General features: G+C 40.4%; 1 long non-coding RNA gene and 1 pseudogene across 1 annotated transcript in view; one reads left to right on the top strand and one right to left on the bottom strand.

Annotated features, from left to right (window-relative positions):
• LOC140607860 (uncharacterized) overlaps positions 1-26,184 on the top strand; it is a 58,666-nt gene extending 32,482 nt beyond the window's left edge. Inside the window, exon 3 of the long non-coding RNA XR_012009779.1 lies at positions 26,089-26,184. This is a non-coding gene — a long non-coding RNA (uncharacterized lncRNA). The remainder of the gene's footprint in view (positions 1-26,088) is intronic.
• On the bottom strand, positions 23,713-24,361 carry LOC140607859 (iron-sulfur cluster assembly 1 homolog, mitochondrial pseudogene; annotated as a pseudogene).
• Positions 26,185-26,657: the final 473 nt, after the last annotated feature.

The raw sequence follows: 26,657 nt of genomic DNA, 5'->3' as shown, positions 1-26,657 counted from the left end.
CCATAGCTGCAGTGACTCAAATAGCATGTCAAAAGCTATTGGCTGATTGGTAGTTGGTATAGATTTTTTTTTTTTTTTTTGGTTTTGATTAGAGAAGAACATTTATTGAACATCTACTGTGCCAAGTAGTACACCAAAGTATTTTTTAACTTGCTAAATTATTTTATTCTTCTAATAACCTTGTGATTACTGACAAATGAGAACATTTATTTTTGCTAACAGTCACTAATAGATGCAGTCAAAGTTTATAGTAGAGGTGGTTGGATTGACCAGATATTGGGATATTGATTATAATATGGAGACATGGATATGAGGAAACAAAGAAACAATATACTAAGACTAACTAAACCAACATGAGTTGGCTACATGGTGAGTCAGAAGCTGCACCAGGTTTAGTTGTCACACAAAGAAAACTTTATTTGTAGCAAATGAGATTATGGGGCACAGCTTTGAAAACCATGACTCCCCAAGCAAGGCAGGATGGGTTCCTTTTATTTAGCGTTAGGATAAATATTTAGATAGGGAGGTCTTGTCATTGTATATTGATGTAGGCATAAGGTCACAAGTGTATCTTAAGGAAACAAGCTTATACACACATTATATGTTATGTAAATGAGGCTTGTGTTCTTCCTTGGGTAGAGATTTTAGTATTATAATGAGGCAAAGGTAGTTGTTGGTTACTCTAGAGATTACTCCATTTGTGCTGGCAGGAGTCCGGCGTTAAGCTCAGACTGGTCTGGGTGGTCTGGTCCAGTTGGAAGTCTTGTCAGGGCAGTCACTATTGCTTGAATGGTGGTTTTGTTTTCCATTTGCCCAAGTTAAGAGATAAGATGGAAAGAAGAGCTTAAGGAAAAATGGGGGACCAAGTTTGATGAGTACAAATAGGTGGGCAATAAAGGTCAGGTCTTGGGGTTTAGCTGGTGATAAGAGGACTTCATAGTGCTTTCCATAGTGCTTTCCTTGACGTTATACTCAAATCTAAAAGCCACTTTGAACCATTTTTGATAGTACAATGCGACAAGACAGCTATTTGGTGATGATCTTTAGTTTAATGATTTTGTAGGATTGTTAGCATCACCCTGCAGACTCTATCCCTAGCAGTCTGTTCTGTAAATATTTATTCTTGACAACTAAGGAAAAACCAGGTGTGGTGATTTTAAAATCTTCCCACAAATTCTTTGACCATTTTTCCTGAAGAAGTAAAGCAGAATTTTGCTTCTTTTGAGTGTTGACCAGACGTAGTGAATGAGGTGAAAATGATGGTGTGTGATTTCAAAGATTGGGGCATGAAAGGGTTTGCATCTTCCTTATCACTCTCTCTTGGTTTACTCACACTTAAGAAAGCCAATACCACATTTTGAGAACACTAAAGCAGCCCAATGAAGAGATCCATATTGTCTAAGAAATTAAGGCCTTCTAAGGCCAAGAGTCAATGAGAAATGAGGCTTCCTGCTAATAACCATGTGAGGATGCCATCTTGAAAGCAGATCCTCCAGCCCCCATCAAGCCTTCACATGACTGCAGCCCCGGATCATAACTTGACTGCAACTTCATGAGACACCTTGAGCCAGAGCAACCGAGCTAAGCCACTTCTTGATTCCTTACCCACGGAAACAATGAAATAATAAATGTTTATTGTTTTGAGCCACTAAGTGTTGGATAATTTGTTGTACAACAAAAACTAATTAATATTCTAAGAGAGAGGATATATGTGCCAGCACCATTTAATCTGTATTATTGGAAGGAAACAAGCTGTTTTAGCCTGAGAAAACAGCCCTAAAGTCAAGATTGCATGCTTTTGTTATATTAGAGAGTCAATCCGAAGCAAGCAAGAGTGAAGGAAAAAGAAAAGTGAGATGAGGAAGAAAAGGAAAAAATTCAAAGTGGTGCTTAACAAAGTTGGCTTCAGTTTCTCAGGATGACATAGTTGATAGCTCAGTCAGGAAGTGTCTCCAGAAGGGTGGAGAAGTGATACGACACTACTGTGCCTTAGAGCAATTAAGTGGGGAGGAAGGGAGAGGAATTTATTTGATAGCCTCTTCCTGTCTGTCTTGGGTCAAAGTACTCCCCACGGGGCATTAACTCTTCACGTTCCTTAGTAATATCATTTTGTCACTCTGGACAACTACTAGGAATGCTAGACTCTCCAAGGGTCTTGTCATATTGGCTCTGGGCACAAGGACTATGTACTTCTTGCAAGGGTGAATGCGTAGAAGCCATGACAAAGTCTGACTCCAGCACTTTGGAGAGGCTGAGAAAGTTGTCAGGTGTTTGGAGACAGGAAGAAATGACTGTAGAAATATGTGTCTTTACTGGAGCCATTCTGGCCAGGAGACAAAGCGAGGAGCTGAGATGGAGCTGAATGGATCTGGGATAATGCGTAAACTCGTCTGATATCCAATTAAAAAGACACACCATATTTGTGTATGAAGACTAGAGCATTGTGAGAAGATGTAAGATTATCCTTGCGGAAGCAGTATCTTGCAGCAAGTAGGAGTTTAGGTTCTAGGGTTTAAATCACTTCTCTTATACTTCCTAGTTAGGTGACCTTGTGTACACTGGATAACCTTTATGGACCTCAGTTTTCTCACCTTTAAAATAAAGATAATAATTGTACTCACTGCCCCAGGAAGTTTAAATGAGTTAATAGATATTTAACACTTGCGATAGTGTTTGACATAGAGCAAGTGCTGGATAAGCATTGGCAATTCCTGATCTTACTGCATACCAGGAGCTTATGGGTCTGAAGAACAGATAGCAGCATAAAACATGAAATTATTAAGTGAGGGGACAGAAACCCTTATAGTGACTAGAGATCAAAGCCTCATTAAGAATTTTGCATATAAAAGGCAAGGTAGGTATGTAATTAGAGTGGCAAATTAACCACTGAGTGTTTCTCCTAACTTGTATTTGGGAATGCAGATGTGGTGGGTTCTTTTTTTTTTTAATTTTTTATTTATTTATGATAGTCACAGAGAGAGAGAGAGGCGCAGAGACAGGCAGAGGGAGAAGCAGGCTCCATGCACCGGGAGCCCGACGTGGGATTCGATCCCGGGTCTCCAGGATCGCGCCCTGGGCCAAAGGCAGGCGCCAAACCGCTGCGCCACCCAGGGATCCCAGATGTGGTGGGTTCTTATGGTTATTTCTGACTCCATGATGACTGATTGGTTGACAGTATAGAAATATAATGCATTTATTAGCTACCATCTATGTGCTGGGGATTGCGTAAATTCTTTCACATACTGATTTGTGTAGACTGGCCAAGGGAGAAAGTCCACATCTTTTATGCTCTACTGCTAATCTAGTTGGACTTGGGATATGGTCTAGTTAAAAATCTCCAAATAAAAAAATCAAGTGAAGAAATAAATAGGAATCAGAGTAGACTTCCCAGATAGGCCTTAAGCCACATATGTCTACATCTGAAAATAGCAGGGGCAATGATAAGGGAAAACAGTCAATAAAAAAAGATACTTAAGTCAGCCTGTTAGTCACACCTGGAAAGGGGTCAAGAGTGAAGAAGAAACCATGTATCGATTCAACAAATATTTTGTGCTAATGCTCATTCCGTACCAGGCATCTTGCTAGATTCAGGTTCTACATCTAGGAAGGACAAAAATTCTCAACCTCGGTGTGATTTAGTGGGGGTGTTGGAGATTAATTTAAGAAATGGTTATATTTCAATGATACACTGTATAATAATTGTGTATACAAGGGTACATAAAAGTGATATGGGGCACACCTTCTGCTGTAATCAACTATGACACTGGTCAATATGTGGGAAATACCATTTGCAGATATTTGAAATTGGTAGCACAATCTCAAGAAGGAAAACTGACAGTGTGAATCCTACAGTTGTCTCAGATTTCCTGCCTGAGAGTACTTCATGGCCCTCAGGACCAGAAGAGGGAACACAAACAGAACATGCCAGGTGTGCTGACCTGAGGGGGAGGTAGCTGGAATTTGCAGAGCAGAGTGCTAATGAAGGAAACTGCTAGGAGGAAGAGCTCTAGAAATCGGCACGTAGGTCAGCCCTTGATCTTTGGCTGATCCCTAAGCTGCATAGGCAAAGGATGAAACTCCACAAGGCTGGGCCAAGGATAACCAGCACGGGACTGCGTATGGATAATTTCCAGAGCTGACACAGCACTAGGAGACATCCAATTTCTGACAAGTCAGAAGGAATACCTGGGCGTTCAGTCAAGACTCCAGAAGATCAGGGGATCCCTGGGTGGCTCAGCGGTTTGGCACCTGCCTTCAGCCCAGGGCATGATCCTGGAGTCCCGGGATCGAGTCCCACATCGGGCTCCCTGCATGGAGCCTGCTTCTCCCTCTGCCTGTGTCTCTGCCTCTCTCTGTGTGTGTCTCTCATGAATAAATGAATAAAAAAAGAAAAAGACTCCAGAAGATCATGCATGCCTTAGTAGAGACTCCAAGAGTTCATGCCTCAGCCCTAGAGCTGAAATAGCCCCAGAATTAAGACGATTCTGAATCTACAGTCTTGGAGCCTAAAAACATCTAGAAGATCACACTGCTATTCAAGTATCTGCCAAAACAAACACAATACTCCTTAAGGAAGACAACAAAATACTCTAACATCATATTCACAAAATCTACCATCCAGTGAAATATTATTAGATATGAAATAAGTAAAAAAAAAATGTGACCCATAATTAGGGGGTAGAGATATGTCAATAGAAATAGGTCTAGAAATGACAGTGATGATGGAAATAACAGGCAGGAATTTTAAAACTCCTGTCAGAAATATGCTCAAAGATTTAAACAAAAACACGAATACAGCAAGAACAGAAATTAGAGATGGAAGAACCAAATGTAATTATAAAGTTGAAAAATATCTCTGAAATACAAAAAAATTTTTAAAGATTTTATTTATTTATGAGAGAGAGAGAGAGAGAGAGAGAGAGTGCACAAGTGAGGGGAGGAGCAGAGGGAGAAGCAGATTCCCCTCTGAGCAGGGAGCCCAAAGTGGGGCTCGACCCCAGGACCCCAGGATCCTGACCTGAGCTGAAGGCAGATGCTTCACCAACTGAGCCACCCAGGCATCCCTCTAAAATACAGAATATGTAGATGGGCTTGCTAGCTGACTGGACACTGCAGAAATAAAGGTCGGAGAACTTCAAAAAGAGATACACAAACTTTTCCACACTAACGCACAGAGGATGATGATTTCAGTATTTGTCACAAATCAACGAGACATACACCAATATTATATTCACCTTGTAGATGAGGCAGCTGAGGCACGAGGGTGTGAGGAACTTCGGCAATGGTTACACTGTTGTAAGTGTGGGGTCAGGGAGCATGCTGAGGTGCAGGGCAAGAGGGAGGGGATTCAAACCCTCAGGAGGAGACTAGCAGAGTAGATGTGAGCCTTACCTGCCCTGCCTCTGGGAGGGCTCTTTTGCTCCTCAGGGAAGGAAGGAGCATGAAATCGCAGAAGGCCTTTTATCTCATATTTTAGTTTCCCCCGTTGGTTGCAAAACCATGCCAATTTGTTAGAGAACCAGACAGGTGTTACTCACCTCAGAAAATATTCCCTCCTTTCTTCCTCACTCTCTTTGGGATATGAGCCTCAAATATTCTGACTTCTGGATATCTTCACTGGGCCCAGCCGGTGTGAAGCAAGCCTGGTGTACAGAGAGCTACCTTCCTTACCTGGCCATGCTATCTTGCTGGAGTGTTCCTTCTGCCCTACATCTGGCTGTATAACCCAAATCTCAACCTGTACAAATACTCTCACATGGCCGGTCAAATGTTGAAGAATTCCCGTGTTTAGCCTGGCTCCCTCTGAACAAAGGAGAAGAAATTTCTCTTATCTGGGATTTTTTTTTTTTTCTCAATTTTGTTTTCTCTCAGTTCAAAATTTATAAAATTTCAAAACCAGAGGTAATATCATAGTTTTCAGATTGCTCAGAATACATAAAATCTATTACCTCTTGCTATGGACAGAATTATGTCATCCCCACTCCCCCTCACCAAATTCATATATTGAAGCCCTAACCCCCAATGTGACTGTACATGGAGATGGTGTCTTTGGGAAATAAGTAAGGTTCAATCAGGTCATGAGGGTGGGGTCCTGATCTGATGGGATTGTTGTCTTTATAAGAAGAGACACCAGGGAACTCTTCCCCTCTCCCTTTCTCTCTAACCCTAGAAAATAGAGATCCTCCCTCCCTCCAATAGCCTCATTTTGTATAAAGGAGAAACTGAGGGTCAGGGGGTGCAGTAGCAGATACATGTCAGAGGTCTGCTGGAGTTCACAGCCAGTGCTTTGAGCTACCACATTACACTGCGTCACAACCGTGCATCTGAATTTTGGAAGCAACTCTTCATTACCTGCTGCTTATTTGTGGCTGCCACCCCAGTGTCTCTCCTCTTCATCCTGCTCTGTGTTTGAACATTTGGTGGAGCACTTGGAGGCCGTGATGCCATCAATACATGTCATGTCCTCTGAGCGTCAGTTGGCCAGGCATCCTGAGACGCGCAGGACAGTCGCCTGATGGAGTGGGGAGTAGCGTGAGATGGCTGTTCTGAATCTCATTGCAGTGCCATAAATGCTTTGTCATCTGTCTAAAACCAGTGCTGCTTTGTTAACCAGATTGTCATTTATTTAGGGGCAGTGCATTGAGATGCACCCCACAGTAGTTACCTGTTAATTTCAGTGGTGGCTTAGGTGGGGAGTGTTCTCTGGGCAGCACTGAAGACAAGATGGACCAAGATGACACAGAGAGCTGTGCGGCTGCAGACAAAAGGGAAAAATAGGAGGAGATGAGGCAAACTGCTTTTGAACATTGTTTTCAAGAGTAGAGACTTTAAGTTAACTGGGCGTCCATGATCTTCTAAAAATCACATGCAAACTTGTGTGTGTCTGTGCCTATGGAGTACCTTTTTAAAGATTTTTTTTTTATTGATTAAAGCTGTCTGTTAGTTATAAAAGGCAAGGAACTCCTATTTCAGCAAGATGAGCCATAAATTCTTTGCTTGTTATATCCGAATTCAGGTTTTACTTGTTGAACTAAAGCAGTTACTAGTCCCAAGGACAGTCATTTATAGTGATGCAGGCACCATTCCTGTGGGAACCAGAAAAGGCTAAAAATTTTTTTAAAGATTTTATTTATTTATTCATAGACACAGAGAGAGGGGGGCAGAGACAGGCAGAGGGAGAAGCAGGCTCCACGCAGGAAGTCTGATGTGGGACTCGATCCTGGGTCCCCAGGACCACACCCCAGGCTGCAGGCGGCGCCAAACCTCTGTGCCACCGGGGCTGCCCAAGGCTAAGATTTAATGCTAGAAGCAGTGACAAACATGAGCTAGCAGAGTCCCTGCCCTCCACTGGCTTATGTCCTGTGGGGTCAGCCCCTATGGAGCAAAATTGGAGACAACCCATTGCAGGATTCTACCTTTGCCATCTTTATGTTACTATATGCTGTAGATATATAAATACCATATACACACATACACATACCATATACACACATACATATGCATATACGCACACATACACATGCACACACATATACACATTTACACACATGTATTCACATACACAGAAATACACATACACATATACATACATATGTGCACACATACACACATGTACATTTATGCACACATATATGGTAGACACACATATATGCACACACACATATTATACACACATTCCTAAGTCTGTATATTCCTGTATGTGTATCCATGGATAGGCACTACTATAGGACACATACCACATATATAGTCTTTTCTTCCACTTTGCCCTAGGCACACCACATGCCACCTTGTGAAACGAAGCTTGGGTAAGCTGACTAGAGTGTCCTGGCAAATGACAATTGTGTGAAATAATTGGTTCGAAGCCACCCCTCAGGTCTAGGAGAGAGCTTCAGTGGCCTATGTCACTGAAATTCTTCATTTCCGGGACAGGGTCAGCCCTCCTGGAGCAGAGTGTTTCATGGGATCAAGGTAGGATGACATATGAGATGAAGGGGCTTCTGCTCAGCTGGTTTATGAGCGTATATGGTACATTGTATGAGAACTTATTTCTCGGAAGGACCATCTTTAACTCCAGCAATATGTCCTAAAGATGTCTTACAAGGGCAATCAAGATTTAGCCAGGGGGCTAAGTGGGAGGAAGTTATAATGTACAAGGTGAGTCTTTTGAGACTCTGAAAAACCCATTAACGGAGAAGTTATTAATGTCTTTTTTTATGCAGCTATAGTGCAGAGGCAGACCCCAAAGAAACCAATCCACATTATGAAACATTTTACAGAAATCCATTTTTAAAAATAGGAGAATGCTCTAAATGGAGTCTGGAGGTGGGAACTGAATACGTGCCTGGCCTCCTGGGCCAGTTGCGGATTTTCTAAAGAATAAAGGGAAATTCTCCTTAGCCTTCACTTTGAGACAAAGAAATAGAACGAAATCTCCTACTGTAAAATTTGATTATCTTTTCTATTTTTCTTGTTCTCATATTTAATTTTCTTCCCTTGTCTCCTGTACTTTCTCTCCCCAAACCTAGTAACTCCAGGCCTCTGTTAACTTGAATTTAACTTTAAAAATATCAAATTATTAAACCTTCATTAGGCATAGATGTTATACACAATTAAGAGAGTTCCTCTAAGAATAGTAGACTATTCTTATACTGGTGGAATGTAAGGGTAGGTTTCTTATCCGCGAATATGAAGCCTCTGAACTATTATCAGAGGGAATGAATAAACTTAGAATGTTTTCTCCCATAGAGGTGACAGATTTGCATTCATTTCCCTTAGTCTAAGAGCTCTGTGTAGACAGAAACTGTGACTTATTCATCTTTACATCCTGTCCTCATAGCACAGACCAGGTACACAGTAGATGATCAGCAAATGCTTGTCAGGTTAGTTCATTAAATCTACAGTTCAACTATTAAAGTCAAAGACTTCCTTCTATATGCCACACCCGCTGCCAAGAGCTGTGTCTTCAGAGATGAATAGGATGTGGTTCTTACCTTTAACATCCTTAGGGGCTGGTGGATGACAGAGAAGAGGGGCATTGCTGCCAGCGGTGGGGTCAGGGAAGGAGAGGAAATACAAGTAAGTGGTTGCCAGGTAGAAAAGAGAGGAAGCGTGTTCTGGAGAGATGGTCATTGACAGGGCCAAGGCCATGGCAGAGCGAGGCTGCTCTGACCAGCCCACATTCCTCGTGACCACTGCAAGAGAGCTGGCGAAGGTTAATGTTGGAGATCAAGTGTACACAGGTCACTGTGGAGGACCCCAGGATCCATGAACCATTCCTTGACACCCCAGCGTGTTCTGATCAGATCTCTTCATACTCTTGAAAAACATCTTTTTAAACAATAAGATGCACACTGGTACAAAGGTGTGCATGAAACAACGGAGTCCACTGTTCAGCAAATCCAAAAATGTTTCCCAAACCCAGTTATTTTACTTCCCAAGGCATAAGGATAAATAGAAAGAAAAGTATGAAAACCAAATAAATACCAAATAGAATTTTCAAAAGCTGCACTGGAGTTTGCTCCATGTTGGTCCTGTTGCCACTGCATACTTTTGTGCACCCATAATATTTTTAAAGACAAACGCAGAGGGAAATATCTTCGGTAAGGAGACTGTTAGTGACCCAGTAGCTGAGGCATTTGTGATGATTCGCCACTGCCCACTCAACCCTGAACACGTTTCTGGCTGCTGATTTGGGGATGGAAGAAGGAGTGACCAGGCAAACGTTTAGCTGAATGCTCTTTGATAAATCACTAATTATTTTCACTTATTAAAAGAGTGTTGGAATAAGTGATGTCTTTATTTTGTACTTTTTAAAGCTTAGTTATTTACTTATTTATTTGAGAGAGAGAAAGAGCACATGAGCTGGGACAGGAGCAGAGAGGGAGGGAGAGGGACAGGCAGACTCTGACCACATGGGACTCAATCTCATGACCCTGAGATCATGACCTGAGCCGAAACCAAGAGTTGGATGCTTAACCGACTGAGCCACCCAGGCACCCCAAAGACATCTGAATTAAAAAAAAAACTTTTAAAAAGTAGTCTCTACACCCGATGTGGGGCTTGAACTCACAACCCCGAGATGAAGAGGCACATGTTCTTCTGACTGAGCCAGCCATGCAACCCATAAGTGATCTCTTTAGCTCTCAAATTCTCACACAGCAGCAATTTCTCATTTGATCCATATTTTTAATCAAAGAATAACCTTTACCTTTTCTCTTTATCTAGAAGTTAATTTGTCTTCTTTTCCAAGTTCTGCTTCCTTTTCTCTCTTCTATGCTTTCCCCTTTCCCCCCCTTAATTTTCTTTTCTTAGAGACAGAAAAAAAAAAAAAAAAAGAAAGAAAGAAACAGTAACTTCCCTTTGGTACAACCAAAGTTAAAACACAGATATGAGAGAGATTATTGTGAGCTGTGCAGATTATTGTGAGCTGTGCTGGAGCATTTAAAGAGGATATTTCTGACTCAATTGAATTTTAAACTTACCGAGGTGGGTTTTAACCTTTTATTGAGAATCTGATAAAAGCCGTTTCCACTTCTGCTCACCCTCCAACCCCCAATTTTGCATCTAGTAACAGGAAACCATCTTTCTCCCCAAACCTGCTTGGGGAGCTCAGGTTGGAAAGGCTTCACATATGCAGGAATCGAAGGAGGACTAGGGACAGCTGATTGTCCACGCACATGTCGAGTTCATTTTAAACACAACCTGCTGTTTCTTTTTTTCTCTTGCTTTTTCTACCTCCCCTCCATAACCTGAAACCCTCACGTGGGGGCAATTCACAGTTTTTCCAGGTGGCCGGTTGGAAACAGCACACATGTGCCGTCCTGTGTGCTCCTTGGAGAAGGGCCATAGCTCCTGCTGCAGGCCACTCAGCTGGGAAAGGCCTCTTGCAGATTTCAAGCTGCAGGGGAAATGCAAACCGGGCTTCTGGGCTCTGAAATTGTAATAAAATGTGGCCAGGAGTACAGCTGTGGGTAGGTCTCCCTATTTAAAACCTTTTTATTTTATGAGATATCCTAAATTGCCTGCTCTGAGTTTTATAGGATGATAAGTCAGAAATCTCAGATTCTACCTACCGTGTGGAAAAGATGGGGACAGCTCAGGTGAATGCTTGGCAGTTGTCTCTAGCACAGCAGGGATCCCTTACACAGTAGTGAGTGTTCTCAGTAGATAGTGTTTGCAAACTCTGGAGTTAGATGGGGGAAGTTGAACAGCCATCTGTTGGAGCAATACAACTGATGGAAGTGTGCATGCATGTGTGTAAAGTGCACATGTGTGACTTGTTCACCAGCCAGGCTCTATGTGCTGCTAAGGTTCATCCTTTTTCAGACTTCATCCTTTTTAAATATCCAAGTAAAAAATGAGAACTTAAGATGTTAAAATATACGCAGTATTGCTCAAACATTGGGTTCACCAGGGTGAGTTTTGGGAGGCAAAGGTCTCTTTCATAAGAACTAAATGGTTTCATCTTGCAACTTCAAAATGTCAGCAATGATCAGCATTGCTCGTATTGGATCTCCCAATGCTCAAAATAATGCAAACAGGAAAACAAAGTCATTTTTGTTGAAGGAACATCCTTGTAAATACTAGACATTGTGAGGTTTGGGGGTATTCCTCAAGGGTTCCACAGTATAATGATTGGGAGAAGATTCTCTTTTCATTTCTCACTCTGGAGAATGGTATGATATGCATTAATTCTGCAACTTTTACTTTTTGATTTTTAGATAGGATAAGAATTCTCACATGCAGACATGTGTGAGAAGAGATCACCTATGAGGCCAAGTGCACCCGTTGTTTGGACTGCCATGGAATTCCCATAATGATGATCCTCTGGACTCTGGGCCCCTGAGGAATTTAAGCCAGTTCTTTGAGACTCCCTGCTATGCACCTGCAAGTCTGGATGGAGGGATCATTGATCTGATTGATCAGAGATCCTCATCTTGGTGACTTCCTTCAACCCCAAAATGTCAGTGCCTTATCTCTGAGCACTGCCACACTAGCAATGAAATGGGAAGTATAGATGAGTGGAAAATGAGGTTATTTTCTCCTGCTCCTGCTTTGTTCATTCTCCCAAGATGGCTTTAGATGGTAAGCCACTGTTTGTGGAGCTAGGCAGTGTGTTAGTTTCCTATTGCTGCTGTGTGACAAATGACCCCACATCTAATGAGGTCAAATGGGAAACAAATGTGGACTTTGGTAGGGAGGCACTCTATTCAAAAGGCTTATTGCAAGAGAGGTGGAATGACAATTGCAATAGGGAGAACATTCTGTCCCTGAGATCTGCAAGCAACTCCAAGGTCAGGCAGAAAAAGCCTTCTCTTTAATAAGAAGGGGTGAATAAGGCTGCGTAAAACCAGGTGTGTGTGTCTGCAGCGGGATGACAGGACAGTGGATCAGAGAATGTTGTACCCTCTGGTCAGCCTGTTCTTAAGAGAGGACTTTAAGGAGGGGCTCTGGTTGAGGCTGGGTCAACGTTCAGGGACACAGAGGAAGGAGAGAAACTTAACTGATGTTTGATTAACACGGATTTTGCTCCACTTGTCAATGTGTACAAAACAGTCCACTCAATCATCTTTGAAGCACAGAACAGAGATTTGGAGGGTTTGTGTGTGGCCTTGTCTTAGGTAAGCAAGAGGGGCATCCTTGCATCTTATCTAAGTCACTTGTGGGGAAGAAGGGTTATTTGCTATTTCCCAGAGCACAAAATAGCAATAAAATTTTGTTCAACATAGACTGTTTTTCAGGACTACAGGGCTTAGGTAAAAGCCAAAGTTTTCAGTGCCTTAACACAATGAAAATTTATTATCTTATATTCTGGAAGATGGAAATCTTACATGGGCATCACTGGATTAAAATCATGCTGTTGGCAGGCCTGTGTTCCCTTCTGGAGGCTCCAGGGGAGGATATATTCTCTCAAATTTTTCAGCTTCTAGAGCCTACTGCATTCCTTGGCTTGTGGCTCTTTTCAGTCTTCAAAGTCAGCAATGGCTGGTAGCGTCGTCCTCATGTTACAGCACCTTGACGTGGACCCTCCTGCCTTGCTCTTCCACCTGCATAATCTGGGATTATCTTCCAATGTTAAAGTCAGTTGATCATTGACCTTAATTCCACCTACAGCATTAATCCCCTCTTACCACATAAAGTAACAGATTCCCAGGTTCCAAGAAATAAGACTTGGACCTCATTAGGGGTTATTATTTGCTTAGCACTCTACATCTCTTGAATAATTCAGGGAATGTACAAAGAGACCTATTTTACCAAATACTACTTTTTTGAATACTTAGAATTTTTTTGACTTAAGGCAGCAGCTCTCAGACTTCTTCAGCTTGGGTCCTTTCTACATTCTTAAAATTCTTAAGGATACCAAAGAGCTTTAGTTTACTTGGGCTATATCTATTGACACTTACTGCATTAGGAATTAAAACTGAGAAAATTTAAACACACTTATTAATTTACCTGAAGTGTACATAGCAAACTTATTGCATGTTAATATGAGTGACATTTTAATTAAAAATAAACATTTTCTAAAATAAAAGTTTAGTGAGAAAAGTGGCATTGCTTCACATTTTTGCAAATCTCTTTGGTTTGATAGAAGACGGTTGAGTCTCATATTTGATTTTTCATTCCATTTCTTGTAATATGCTGTTTTGGTTGAAGTTTATGAATAACATCCAGCCTCACACAGTTATGTAGTTTGAAAATGGGGGAGAGATGTTTCAATTATAGATAATTGTGGGTATACTTCTTTGATACACCAGAGTTTGACAAGCAAGACAGGTGGTAGTTTTTAAAAGGTTAATTGCAATGTGGAATATAAAAACACATCAATGAACTTTTTGTAATCTATTACTCTAATACCCAATGATCTTGCACTTTGAACAGATCTTTTACTCACATATGATTTTATAATCCCATTTGTGATAATTTGGAAAATATTGATTCATAGAGTTATGAAGATCTTCCAATTATCAAATTTTTAGCACGTCAAAAAAAAAAAAACACATTTGTTAATATCACTTCTGCTTTTACCAGAAAAAAAACTTTTGAAAAGCTCACATTGACAATATGGCTTTTCTAAATTTCTAATTTTTTCTTAAAGGTCAGATTTTATTCCTGGCAACAAATCTACCTTTTCCCCTGTGTGGGGCACTTGCACTATTGGTGCAAAAGCAGCAGTGAATAAAACTGCTGGCACCTGCCCATGAATCATGGCAGTTACAGGAGACTGGACTGCTATGGCATTCTTCCCCTTCCTGCACAGTGAAAGTAAAGTAATAAAAAAAATAATAATAAAAAATAAAGTAATAAAAATCAGTTTCACTTAAATAGGTTTATGATGAAATAGCAAAAATTATTATTTTATTAAATCTCAAATGTTTAGCATAGGTTTTTAATACTATTCCTTAGTAATGAAATGACAAGTACATATTTTGACTTCTGCTTATCCGAAGTCTGATGGCATTCCCAAGGAAGGACCTTGTGCTGTTGTATGAGTTGTGAGATTTATTTTTTTATTTTTTTATTTTTTTAGTGGACTTGAAAAAATGGTAGAGAAACTATGGTGTTTTGGACTTGGGTATTTGGCAGATATTTTCTTAAAAATGAGCTAAATAGGTCAATCACTTCAAGGAGAATAACGAACAGTGAGAAAGGCAAACAATGTCTCAGCATTACTATAAAAATGGTTTGGCCATATGGACCGCTGAAAGTTCTTGAGGACTTTTAGGGTTGTTGAAAATACTCTTGGAGAAGCTTATATATATATATATATATATATACAAGAGGAGATGAACAGTAGTACCTTTGCTTACATTAGCACTGCCAGGCTTATCAGATTATCTAGTTATCAGATTATCTTGGCCATGAGAGAACCAGGCAGGACATATCAGGTTATGTTTAGGAAATTGTAATCAGAAAAGGTTTGGATGATGAAGGGGACCCAAGGTAGCAAGGCAGAAGGACCCAAGTTATCTGTCACCCTAGAGATATTCTAGCTAGGAACCAGCCTGAAGGCCGTAGGTTCCTTGTAAAGTTGAAAGGGGTAGGGAAACTCAGGACAAGAAAGACTCATCTCTGCTCACTTTGCATGACCTATGTGGCTGAGGAGACATGTGTTTCTTCATAGGAATGGAGAGAACAAGGTCTGTCTCATAGTTTGATTGCCAGGGTTCAATGAGAGAGTAAGTATACCTTGATGGGCACAGGGTAGATGCTCAGTAATGCAAACTATTATGGATATGGCGTCATGAGCTTGCCCTGTGTCTCCTTGCACTCCAGATCATTGTGCAGACAGCACTCATTGCTATTTGGAGACCAGTGGTGTTTAGGACCAACATGTGCCAGACAAACCATTTCCTTTTTGCCCCGGGCCCTGACTCTGCATCACACCGTGGGTTTGTTCCATCCTAGCTCACGCCTCAGTATCTCTGTCCCAAGTGCCTCCTGCTCTGGGGAAATACACTTTTCAGTGCTCCTTTGAGGAGGTTCACTCCCTGGATCAAGAGCAGTGCACCCTCCTGGGCTAGCAGACTTTGGTCTTTAGCAATTAGTCAGTGGTTTGAGCAAACCAGGATCTTCTCATGTCAAGGGGATTTGTATCTTTCAGACATAAGGTCAGAGGTCCCCTTTTAGTGGACTAAACTATTGTCTATGATAGAATTTAATCCAGAAGCTATATTCTCCTCATGAGGGAAGTATTAGTCACGTTTTAGAGAATGCCAATAATGATGCCACAATTCTACTGACTACCAAAGTGCCAAGCATTGTGCGGATACTGTCTCATTTAATCTTGCTTGAGTCCCTGCCAGGGGGTTGTGATGATGCCCTTTTAATGAGAGCCTGGCATTCTGTGGTAGGGTGAACAAGTTAGGGTCGCACCTCTAGTTTTGAGGGATTTGGATTTCCATTTGAGGTCTATCTCATTTTTCCCAAAGACAAGCATGTTGCTATGATTTTTTTCATGTATCTAGTACAGTCACAATTAAAATTCAAGTTTCCTGTCATAGAGTGCATTACATCTTTGTTGGAGTAGAGGCTTCTTCATGTAATTTCTGATCAGACTCAGCCAAGTTTTTAGCAGTTTAGGGAAAAATCCTCCAAACCCCGTTTCACTCACAGTGGGATGTCTGTCCATGCCTGAGTGGCTCAGCTTCATTTGTCCACTGGGTGCATCAGGAGTTGGCATCTTAAAGGTGTCTTAGAGTCACTATTGGGGCCGACTTGCTGCTGGGGTCCCAGCTCCCAGACACCATGGTTGCTCAGCTGGCTTGTCTGGAGCCAGCAGTGGTGAGGCCACAGCCAGCTCTGGGTCATAGTCTGTGCTGGCCCTTGACCAGGATTCACACCACCAGAAATGTTGGGGGGCGGGCAGGGTCATGTCCTTGGTTGGCAAGGAGAAGGATGGTATAGGCACACTGCCACTCTGTGGTGGAACTGCATTTGAAAGCATTGCTGGCAGCATTTCTGCACTGAAGCTCCTCTGAAAGTTTGGGTTTTCCTAATACAAATAACTCTTGGGGCCAGGGAGGCCTTTCTTTTTTTTTCTTTTTTGCACTTTCACTGCTGCCTGCATAGTAGCTGACAATATTGCAGTGCACCGCTGATGTCACCAGGCTTAGCTGCATGGTTGATGTGCCCTGACCAGCCTGTATTGAGGTCAAATGCTACTCACTTCAAGCAATAAATGCAACGCAACCCCAAGGGAGCTTATTTATTCCAGCAACCAGGTGTTCAGGCCTCGATACCTCTTCCTGAACCAGAAAAGTAGTGTTTTCCTACTTGTCTCTCTTCAACTAATCTGAAATTCTTCAGGCATTATCTGTAACTGCTGCGTCTTAATGCTGCCTTTCAAACTTTAATCAGCTACATGAGGCAGATGTGCTCGTCTCCTGTGAATTTCTCGTCATTTTTAAGTGCCAGTTTGTAGTTTTAATATCATCTCAAATGTCAGGGTTTTGGCATGATTCTAATTTCAGTTCCTTTCTCTCTTTCCTCCTTGTTTATAGAAATGGCATAAACCATCCCTGTTCAGTGGGGGCATTCTAAGCATTTGGTCACATGTGTCTTGGAGTTCTGAGTTCATCTGGCTCTTTGAAGACTTTTTAGCTTTTTTTTAAGCTCAAGGGAGATGACCTTATTGATGAGAGATGTTTAGTTGGTTCCTACGGGCAGGTGTTGGAAGAGCAGGATATGCTCTACTGTACAGGTTTTCATGCTTTTTGATTCCCCTGCAGTATGGAGTCATGACTATTATTAAACTGTAATTAATGAGCTGTTGGGCTTATTAAATGTTGTAGTTTTCCTGTAATTTGGCTTCCTTAATTAGTGCTTTCCTTCCCATTGTAGCATGAGTCTAGGATGGTCTGGTGGTTTTGTGATGTCTCCTGTCGTAGCCTCCTCCCATCATTTTCCTCCCATTCTTACCTTTGTGTTTTGACTTCCTTCTTACCACCTCATGGTTGCAGGATAGAGGCTCCAGCTTCATATTCATAGGCTGAGGGAAGAGGGAGAGCCAGCAGCCTGCTTCTTTCAGAGATTCTATCTGTCCTTGTTGGGGAGAGGATGGTGTCTCTGGGGGTTTCTACCTCCCTCACATGGAGCCAGAACTATCTCGTGACCCTGATCCCCACCCCTGCACTCCTGCTCATGCCAGGGAGGCTGTGAGACTATTTCCGGCAACATAGATTGCTGCCCTGAATGATTCCTAAAGACTGGGATTCTTTAGGAAACAATGGGAGAAATATTGGTGTACCATCTGCCTAAGATATCCACCCTAACTTAATCCCTTCCTGAGCCTAATGATCAATCTTTCTTTCATCTGGCCCTGTCTTTGGGTAGTTTTGGTGTTCTAGTTTCTGATATATGCTTCCCTAGACCCTCAGTGTTTTTCTCATTAACTGTATGCCATTTTGCACTCAGATTCTGTAACAAGTTGCTTGTAACTCGGTAAAAGAACCTCAGGTATCTTGATTCCATCTTTAATGCTGTGTGCATTGCCCTCGCTCTGTCCGTGGTTCTTCATTCTGGGAAAAAGACACATTCCAGGCTTGTCTCATACCCATGAGCCTCCTTGTTTTCCAGTCCATGTTTCCATATTGAATCTCAGTATCTGAATTTTTATGGGGATCTATCCCATTAGAACCGCAGCACTTCTACCACCCATTCTGAAGTCGGCTGGGTTCTTTGGATCATTGGAAAGTTATATATCCCATGGCCTATCAATGCCTCTTAGAAAGTCTCAAAAGCCTTGATCATGGTCCTCCCTAGAGACCACTAGATGAGGCACTCATCTCAGGTGTTTTCTCTATTATGTGCATGAACTCTGAGTACACTCTAACCGTAGGCCCTGAACTTAATGTATTTGAAGTGTCAGGAGGACCTGGGAGAGACTCAGATTGAGGATTTGCCCTCTAGTCATTGCTGTTATTCTGGTATGACCCTGGTCGGGGAGGGCTGATGGAATTATTTGGACAGGAAATCTGAATGACTAATTTTCTCTCCAAGTAGGATGACTGCTGGGTAGAAACTTTGGATTCTGGCTGGAGCTAGAAGGGAACCTGGACACCATTGGTCAAATGCCTGTGTTTCACAGATGAAGATGCCTTGCTGTAGGGAGAATGAGCTATTAGAAGTCAAATAGGTAATCAGGCAGGTCAAGGCTTGGAATCCAAGTGTTTTCAGCCTGGCAAGTCAGGCTTGGCCCTTGCATTATTTTTTAGGGGAAAGTCCTTGTCATTCTGCCCTGTCCCCTTCATTTAGGAGTGTTAGAACAACCAAAAAGACCGACTCGCTGAAAGAGCAGTGGGTACCTCTGAGGCACCCAGCCACCTGGTACAGACAGGTAGAACTGAAATACTTTTTGTGAAGACATTAAAGGATCTCAAGCAAATCTTATATTTTCTCTTATGTTGAGTGCCTTAGTTCCCCTCCTTCTGTGCTTAAAGAGTGTTTTGTTATGTGTTATATCGTTGCAATTGCTTTATATAATTAACTTGGAAGGAAAAAAAGATGTTGGATTTCAGAGGAAAGTCAGAAATGTGTTTAATTTACCTTAGTGACTGACTTTATTTAGTGCAAAGCCTTCCATATACAGAGAGATCAATCACATCACAGATTTTCTTAATTGCACTTTACTCTTGAGTGCAATTAAAAGCATTGGTGCTGCCCTGTTTAATGCTTATATTCTAAGACTTCATTAGCAGTTACTATGGATGGAGTCCTATGCTGGAGAAAGTGCTTTTAAAAGGTACAGAGATCTCAGTCCCACTTCCCTTTCTACACCCTTCAGATTCTGGATTAATTGGTCTCAGGTGTGTGCTGGGCATTGGAATTATTAGAAGATAATGAAGCAAATAGTAACAACAACAAGACAAACTCCCCAGATGATGCTAAAGTGCAGTCAGGGAAGAGATGCACATTTTCATGTATTTGTCAAAACATTACTTAGGTTTAAGGAATTGATTTTCATAACCATTAATATGTATTTTATTTTGCTATGTGAAATGCTGTGCATAGATTATTTGGTCTGATTTATCTGAATACAGACTTAAGTTATCCATGATAAATATAGATATTGTGCTTGGTGATATCTCTTCTACAATCATGGTTTGCTATAACTGCTTTTTAGGACAAATGAATCAGTCAGACTTTACATAGGGGAAGGTGAACTGAGAGCATAAGTAGAAAAAAGGTGGTCAGATTTCATGTGTCATTAAATGATTCCAATCATTATTTAACAAAAATAATTAGTTCTTGGCAGATAATGATAGTTTTTCCTCAATATCCATTCTCCCTTCTTCTTTAATCATAGAACATCCAAATGCTAGCTGGGAACCTAATTTCCCAGGATAAAGATGAAATTCCCTAATCTCTTTCACAGCTGGTATGGCCATATAATTAAATTCTAGCCAAAGTGATGTGCACAGAGTGGTATAGGCATCTTCCAGTGAGGATCTTTAAAGGGAAGGAGAATACATGTCTGCCCTTTCCTCTTCCCTTTTGCCTACTTCTAGCTCACGTTGCTAGAGCTGAGGCAGCCATCTTGATCAACAAGGTCTCTGCCATGCGGTGAGAATGGCCGAGATCCCACTGATTGTGGAGCCCTCATACTTTATCTACCTGAGAAAGAATAAATTATTTCTTGCTTCAGCCACTGTTATTTTGTGTTTTCTATTTCCTTAAACTCAAACCAAATTCACTGCTCATTCTGAATTATAATTGGATGTGTCACTATTGATTAGGAGAGAAGCATAGTGAACAGAGAGTCTGATGATGTCTGTAACCGTATTCTGAAAATATTAGGGACTGTGAAAGCCCTAAGGTGCTGCTGATACTTTTTCAGAGTATGGATCTATTGATCCTTCATCCATTCTCTGGTCCGTTTCAATTCTATTTTGGCTTCTCTAGTTGTCTTAATATTTCCCCTTTCCATTTTGATGAGTTCTAATCAAAGTTGGCAAAACCAAGAGGCAGAAGAGGTGATAAAACCTGCTAGCTCAAGTAGGTGAAATTGCTTCTTGAAGGCCTTGGATACTACTTCCTCAAAGGGCCACACCTGTCATACTGGTTCTAAGCACAGTGTGTCTCAAGAATAAAATAACTAATTGAATGGATTAGTACTGAAGATTAACACATTCTTTTTCTTTTTTTTTGGTATATTTTTTTTAATTGGAGTTCAATTTGCCAACATATAGCATAACACTCAGTGCTCATCCCGACAAGTGTCCCTCTCAGTCCCTGTCACCCAGTCACCCCCACGCCCCACCCACCTCCCTTTCCACTATCCCTTGTTCGTTTCCCAGAGTTAGGTGTCTCTCATGTTCTGTCACCCTCACTGATATTTCCCACTCATTTTCATTTGGGGAATATAAAAAATAGTGAAAGAAAATAAAGGGGAAAGGAGAGAAAACAAATTATTTTTCAAACTAGATCCAGCATGCAAGTTCCTGAATGGGAATAAATACTGAGATTTTGGTCAGTGACATCAATGATTGCACAGTGGCTTTGATAAATTAAGAGCTGTGTATTAAAACCAAAAGTACCTATGTAGGGACCAACATCAAACTCAGCTAAAGGAGGGACACCTGAGTGGCTCAGTGGTTGAGCATCTGCCTTTGACTCAAGGCGTGGTCTCAGTCTGGGGCGGAGTCCGGCATCAGGCTCCCTGCGAGGAGCCTGCTTCTCCCTCTGCCTATGTCTCTACCTCTTTCTGGGTCTCTCATGAATAAATAAATAAAATCTAAAAAAAAAAAAAAAAAAAAAACTCAGATAAAGGATATTGAAATTACCTTGCAACTCTATGGCCTGGATTGGTCAAATGATAATGCATCATTAGGTCAGAACCAGCTACTCACTGTCACTGCACAGAAATCAAATGGCTGTGATGTGGGCATGGAGACACTGCCAGTGAGAGAGAGGTCTCTCATGCCATTTGGGTAGGTATTCAAGGTATTTGCCCTGCTCACCCCCACCAGTCTTCACGGAGCTTAGTACATATCATATGCTCAATTGTATAGAAACACTAGATAAACTAATGGATTAGAGAAAATGTTAGTCTCAGAGTTTAGAAAAAGGTTGAAATCAACAGTGTCCGACAAGAACAAAAAATACATTAAGGGTTAAGAAGAACAGGAAATTGAAAGGTTTCCCAGTTTGGAGAAAGGAAGTTTAAGACAGGATAATGGTTTCAAAGCATCTATTGATAGCAAGACCTGAGCAAAATACTATGAGTTAAGATGCATTGAAGACTTCTTGGCTTACACAGAATAAGGTAAATAGGAAGACTGAATATGGTGGAAAAAAAAAATAAGAAAAGGATTTTAGTATGGATTGATTCTTGAAACTTAAAGTGATTAATCAAATCATTTTAACAACAAATGATTCATAGTATTTTGATTGACTCAAACATGTGGCTGAGGTAAACAGTTTATCACGGAGACTAGAGGACAGTAGAAACAATTTCCCTGAGTTCACTAGCTATGTTTAGCTCAGTGTTACAAATACATGGGAAACTGCAAAATTCTTCTAATTTTTAGGTACTGAAAGTCAGACTAATGATTAATTAGATTGGGAATTTGTCTCTGTAGTAAAAGATGATCTTGACAATAGAGGGAAATAATGGAGTTTCTATTCTAAGAAACATTCTCCCCAAAGCAATCTTGCCTTTACTGGGACTGGGTAAGCAAATTTTGAAGGTATTCCCTTTAGATTCCTAAAGAATAGTGAACTCGTGAAAATGAAGAAATCTCAGTTTTAAACCCTCAAATAAGGAAGAGATAAGGGTAATAAGATTGATGAAATGCAAACCCATCAACGGCACCTTCAATTTGATTTTACTGAAGGGAAGGGAAGGTTTTCTTTCCTGTGTCTACTACCCAGGATTACTACTAATTCTACTACTAGTACCAGAATTACTACTAATAATTCTTCCACAGGTGATGTCTTTTCTCCCCACAAGGTTCCTGACAGAAATATACACAGAAGGGACTATAGCAAAGGAAATCAAAGTATCACTGCATTGCTAGCTGGGTTTGGGGTGAAAAATTCAATGAAGAGAACTCTCTGGTAACCTAGATTGGAGCACAGAGAGAAGCAAAACCACCTTATTTTCTTCTGCATCCAAGTGACAATCTAGATATGACTTTTCTTGTCAACCATATATAGAGAACAAAATACATTGAGTCAATTACGTAAGTTCATATATATTTGACAGCTGATTTGGGGGCCACAATTTAGTTAGACTGCCACTCAGATCCTCTGCAAACTTTTGCCCCTAAATTTTATTTCCCTATATAATTGAAGACTATATGTAATGACAACAAACTGATTTGTTTTTCAAAAGAGGCTGCCTTCAGCTCAGGGCGTGATCCTGGAGTCTCGTGATCAAGTCCCGCATCAGGCTCCCTGAATGGAGCCTGCTTCTCCCTCTGCCTGCTTCTTTGCCTCTATCTCTCTGTATCTCTCATGAATAAATAAATAGAATCTTAGAAAAAAAAAAAGATGTGAATTGATGAGTAGCTATCTGGTGAATTTGTTTCACCTGAACAACTGAATGGACGACAACACCTTAGCACTTTTCTTTCCTTTTAAACCCAGATGATAGAAATCTTTCTCAGATCTAACTAAGCAAAGTCATAGACACTACTCTCTCCCTTCTTTTTTTATAAAAATTCAAACTGTATAAGTCTTTCTCAGCTCCTATTATACATTACCCACATTGTCAGGCTATATGCAGAAACTTTCTTTCATAGATATTTCAAACTTATATGTTAAATATCACTTGAAAGACTTGCTTTCCTCATTGAAGAGTCTAAATTGTAAATTTTCAAGTATGTTCTAAGCCACCAATTATTCCCATTCTTTACATCTTTTTAAAAGATCTTTAAAAAATGTATTTAGTTATGTGAGACACACACAGAGAGGCAGACATAGGCAGAGGGAGAAGCAGGCTCCCTGTGGAGAGCTTGATTCAGGACTCGATCTCAGGACCCCAGGATCATGACCTGAGCCAAAGGGAGATGCCCAACCACTGAGCCACCCAGGTGTCCCCCACTCTTTACATCTTAATATAGTTTTAGAATAAGCTGGACAATTTTCTTCAGAGTCTACTTTACTAAAACATAAAAATATACCATCAAGCTTTATTAAAGATACAGAGATTTGGGGAATCCCTGGGTGGCTCAGTGGTTTAGTGCCTGTCCTTGGCCCAGGGTGTGATCCTGGAGTCCTGGGATCAAGTTCCACATCAGGCTCCCTTTTTTTTTTTTTTTTTTCAAAATGCATCATTTTATTTTCCTCATGAGGCAGTCATACACTATAAACTTTAAGCACGTGACAGTCACATGATTTCTTCAGTAAGCCCAAGGACTTCCATGAATTTTCCTGGAGCTTACCGCCAGAGTAGTCAAATATTAAAGCTTTCTCCACAGCCACACGTTCCTTTGATGTTTGGGTTATTGAAAACAAACTCACTGGATAATTTATCTTCAACATAGTCCATTTCTGTTCCTAAAAGTGTTAGCTGTGCTTTCTTTTCGATGAACACTCTGACTCTATCTTGAACAACTTCTTCATCAGAATCTCCTTTTGTCTTTGTATATTCTAGAGTATAGGAAAGGCCATTACAACCCCTGGTTCGGACACCAACTTTGAGACCTACGTGTTCAGGCTTATCTTTAAGTAGCTGTTTTATCTTGTTTACTGCTGAAGGGGTCAGGGTGAGGGTGGCCCCGGTGGGCTGCAGCTTCCCCTTGCTCACAGCCCGGACAGTGGCCTGGACTAACGAAGCAACATCCTCGCTTCTTCCTCTGTCTGTGTCTCTGCCTCTCTCTCTCTCTCTCTCTGTGTCTCTCATGAATAAATAAATAAAACCTTTTAAAGAAATAAAGATACAGAGATTTAAGATTCATTAAAATTCATGGCACCTGGGTGGCTCTGTCAGCTAAGCATCTGTCTGCCTTCAGCTCAGGTTATGATCCTGAGATCCTGGGACTGAGTCCCACATCAGGCTTCCTGCTCACTGGAGAGTCTACTTCTCCCTCTCCCTCTGCCTGCCCCTCCCCTTGCTTGTACTCTCTCTCTGTCAAATAAATAAATAAATAAATAAATAAATAAATAAATAAAATCTTAAAAAAATAAAATTCATAGTAGGCCATCAATAGCCTTAAAAATGGTTTAGGTGCATATTGCTCCCCTGTACTTAGACAATAATTGTGGGAATTTGAATGGTGACATTGTCATGTCAATGGAATCATAACTGGAAGTCTGTTAGAGATGATCTAGTTCAAGCTCTCATTCTATTTGTATATTAATTAAAAGTAATATTTATATTATTACGTCATATTATAAAAGATTTAAGAAGCACAGAAAAGCATACAGAAGAAAACACCACAGAAGTCTCACTCCTCTGAGATGCATAAGTATTTTTCATATTTTTTTCTATATCTCTCCCTTTACCCTCTGCTCACCTCCACATTTCCAAATCACAACCTGGAAAATTATTACACTTTCATTGGCAATGACGTGTTTTATCACATCTCTACCAATACAACTGGCATCATATTTGCAAATTTAATAGGTATGAGTAGTATTTCACAAGTGAACAAATATTTCTTTAATTATTGTTCATGATGTAATTACCCTGCCCAAGTGTTTAGCCAATGTAATCTTCTCATGAATTTCTGGTTTTGTCTGTTCTCTAGCTGTCTATTGGGATCTTAGTATTTTTGTAACTAAATTTGTGATTTATCGTATATGTTGCATGTATTTTGCTAAACTTGAAAACATCTTAGTTGATGGTGTATTTTGTTGTATTGGCAATCGTGTCATCTTTCATTGTTTTTCTTTGGGTAATACAACTTAGCAATTCTCAATTTGTATTTTTTCACATTTTTGTATTCTTAAAAATTATCTTGTTTAATTCCAAACTTAAGAGTTTAATTGAAATTACGTTTAACCTATATATCGAGGTGCAAGAAATTAATGTCCTCTGTCTACTCATCTAGCAACATGGACACTTCTGATGATTTCTTCAGATTTTCTTTTATATTGTTCAAAATATGTAGGAAGAAAAAGATACTTTGTCAGCAAAGCATCTAGAGAAAATGTCAACAGTTTTAAATGCTTTTATAAAAACTACAAATTTTAGGGGTCCTTGGGTGGTGCAGTCAGTTAAGCATCCGACTCTTGGTTTTGGCTCAGTGCATGACCTCAAGGTCATGAAATTGAACCCTACACTGGGCAGGCTCCTTGCTCAGTGTGGAGTTTGACATTCTTCCTTTCCCTCTGGCCCTCCCCACCTTTCTCTCTCTCTCTTTCTCTCTCTCTCTCTCTCTCTAGCTTTCTCCCCCTCACGCTCCCTAAAATAAATAAATAAATCTTAAGAAAAACCTACAAAATTCACAGCAAAGTTATTATTGGTATATTGAAAAAAATGATTTTTTGTGTATTTATTGTATGTATATCCACTTTGCTGAACTTTGTGTGAATTAGGAGAGGTTTTTCAGCTTATTTATGTAGATTTTCTAGATTTACAGCTACATTAGTCATTAATATTGACAATATTGTCTCTTCCTAATTGTTGTCATCTGTTTTTAGGTTCATAGGAGCATCCAGAACAATGCTACAAAAGAGTGATGATTATACCCTTTCTTTAATTAGGTTGACTCTCATCGATGTGAGAATGGTAATGGCTTTTGGCATGAAACTGTATCTCATGTTTTTAATTCTTAGATTTGCTAAAGCTTATAAAATCAAGAATAATGACTAAATTTTAGTAAATATTTTTTTAACCCCAAATCGAGGCAATCACAAGGTTTCCCACATTTGAGGTTTTTTTTTCCCCCCACATTTGAGTTAATAACATATTTCAATGCTAAAACCTTTATTGAAGCATCTAGGCATTTTTTCTTGATTTTAGTGAATTATAAATTTGCGAGTATTTCAGTTAGGACTTTCATGTATATGTACAGAAATGTATGAGGCTGATCTCTAGTTTCTGTTTTGTCATTATCAAACTTTGATGATTGGATTATAGTGGATTCATAAGATAAATTGTTCAGCTTATTTTCCCCCCTAGATATTGAAAGGGCATATAAAGGTGTAGAATGATCTAGCAGGTTAAAGGTTGAAGTAATTTGCAATGTGTCCAAGACATAATTGGAAGT

This window comes from Canis lupus, chromosome 17 (genome assembly GCF_048164855.1).
Source record: "Canis lupus baileyi chromosome 17, mCanLup2.hap1, whole genome shotgun sequence".
Taxonomy (NCBI): domain Eukaryota; kingdom Metazoa; phylum Chordata; class Mammalia; order Carnivora; family Canidae; genus Canis; species Canis lupus.
Note: the sequence above shows the minus strand (reverse complement) of the source record. Positions and strands in the feature narration are given on the sequence as shown.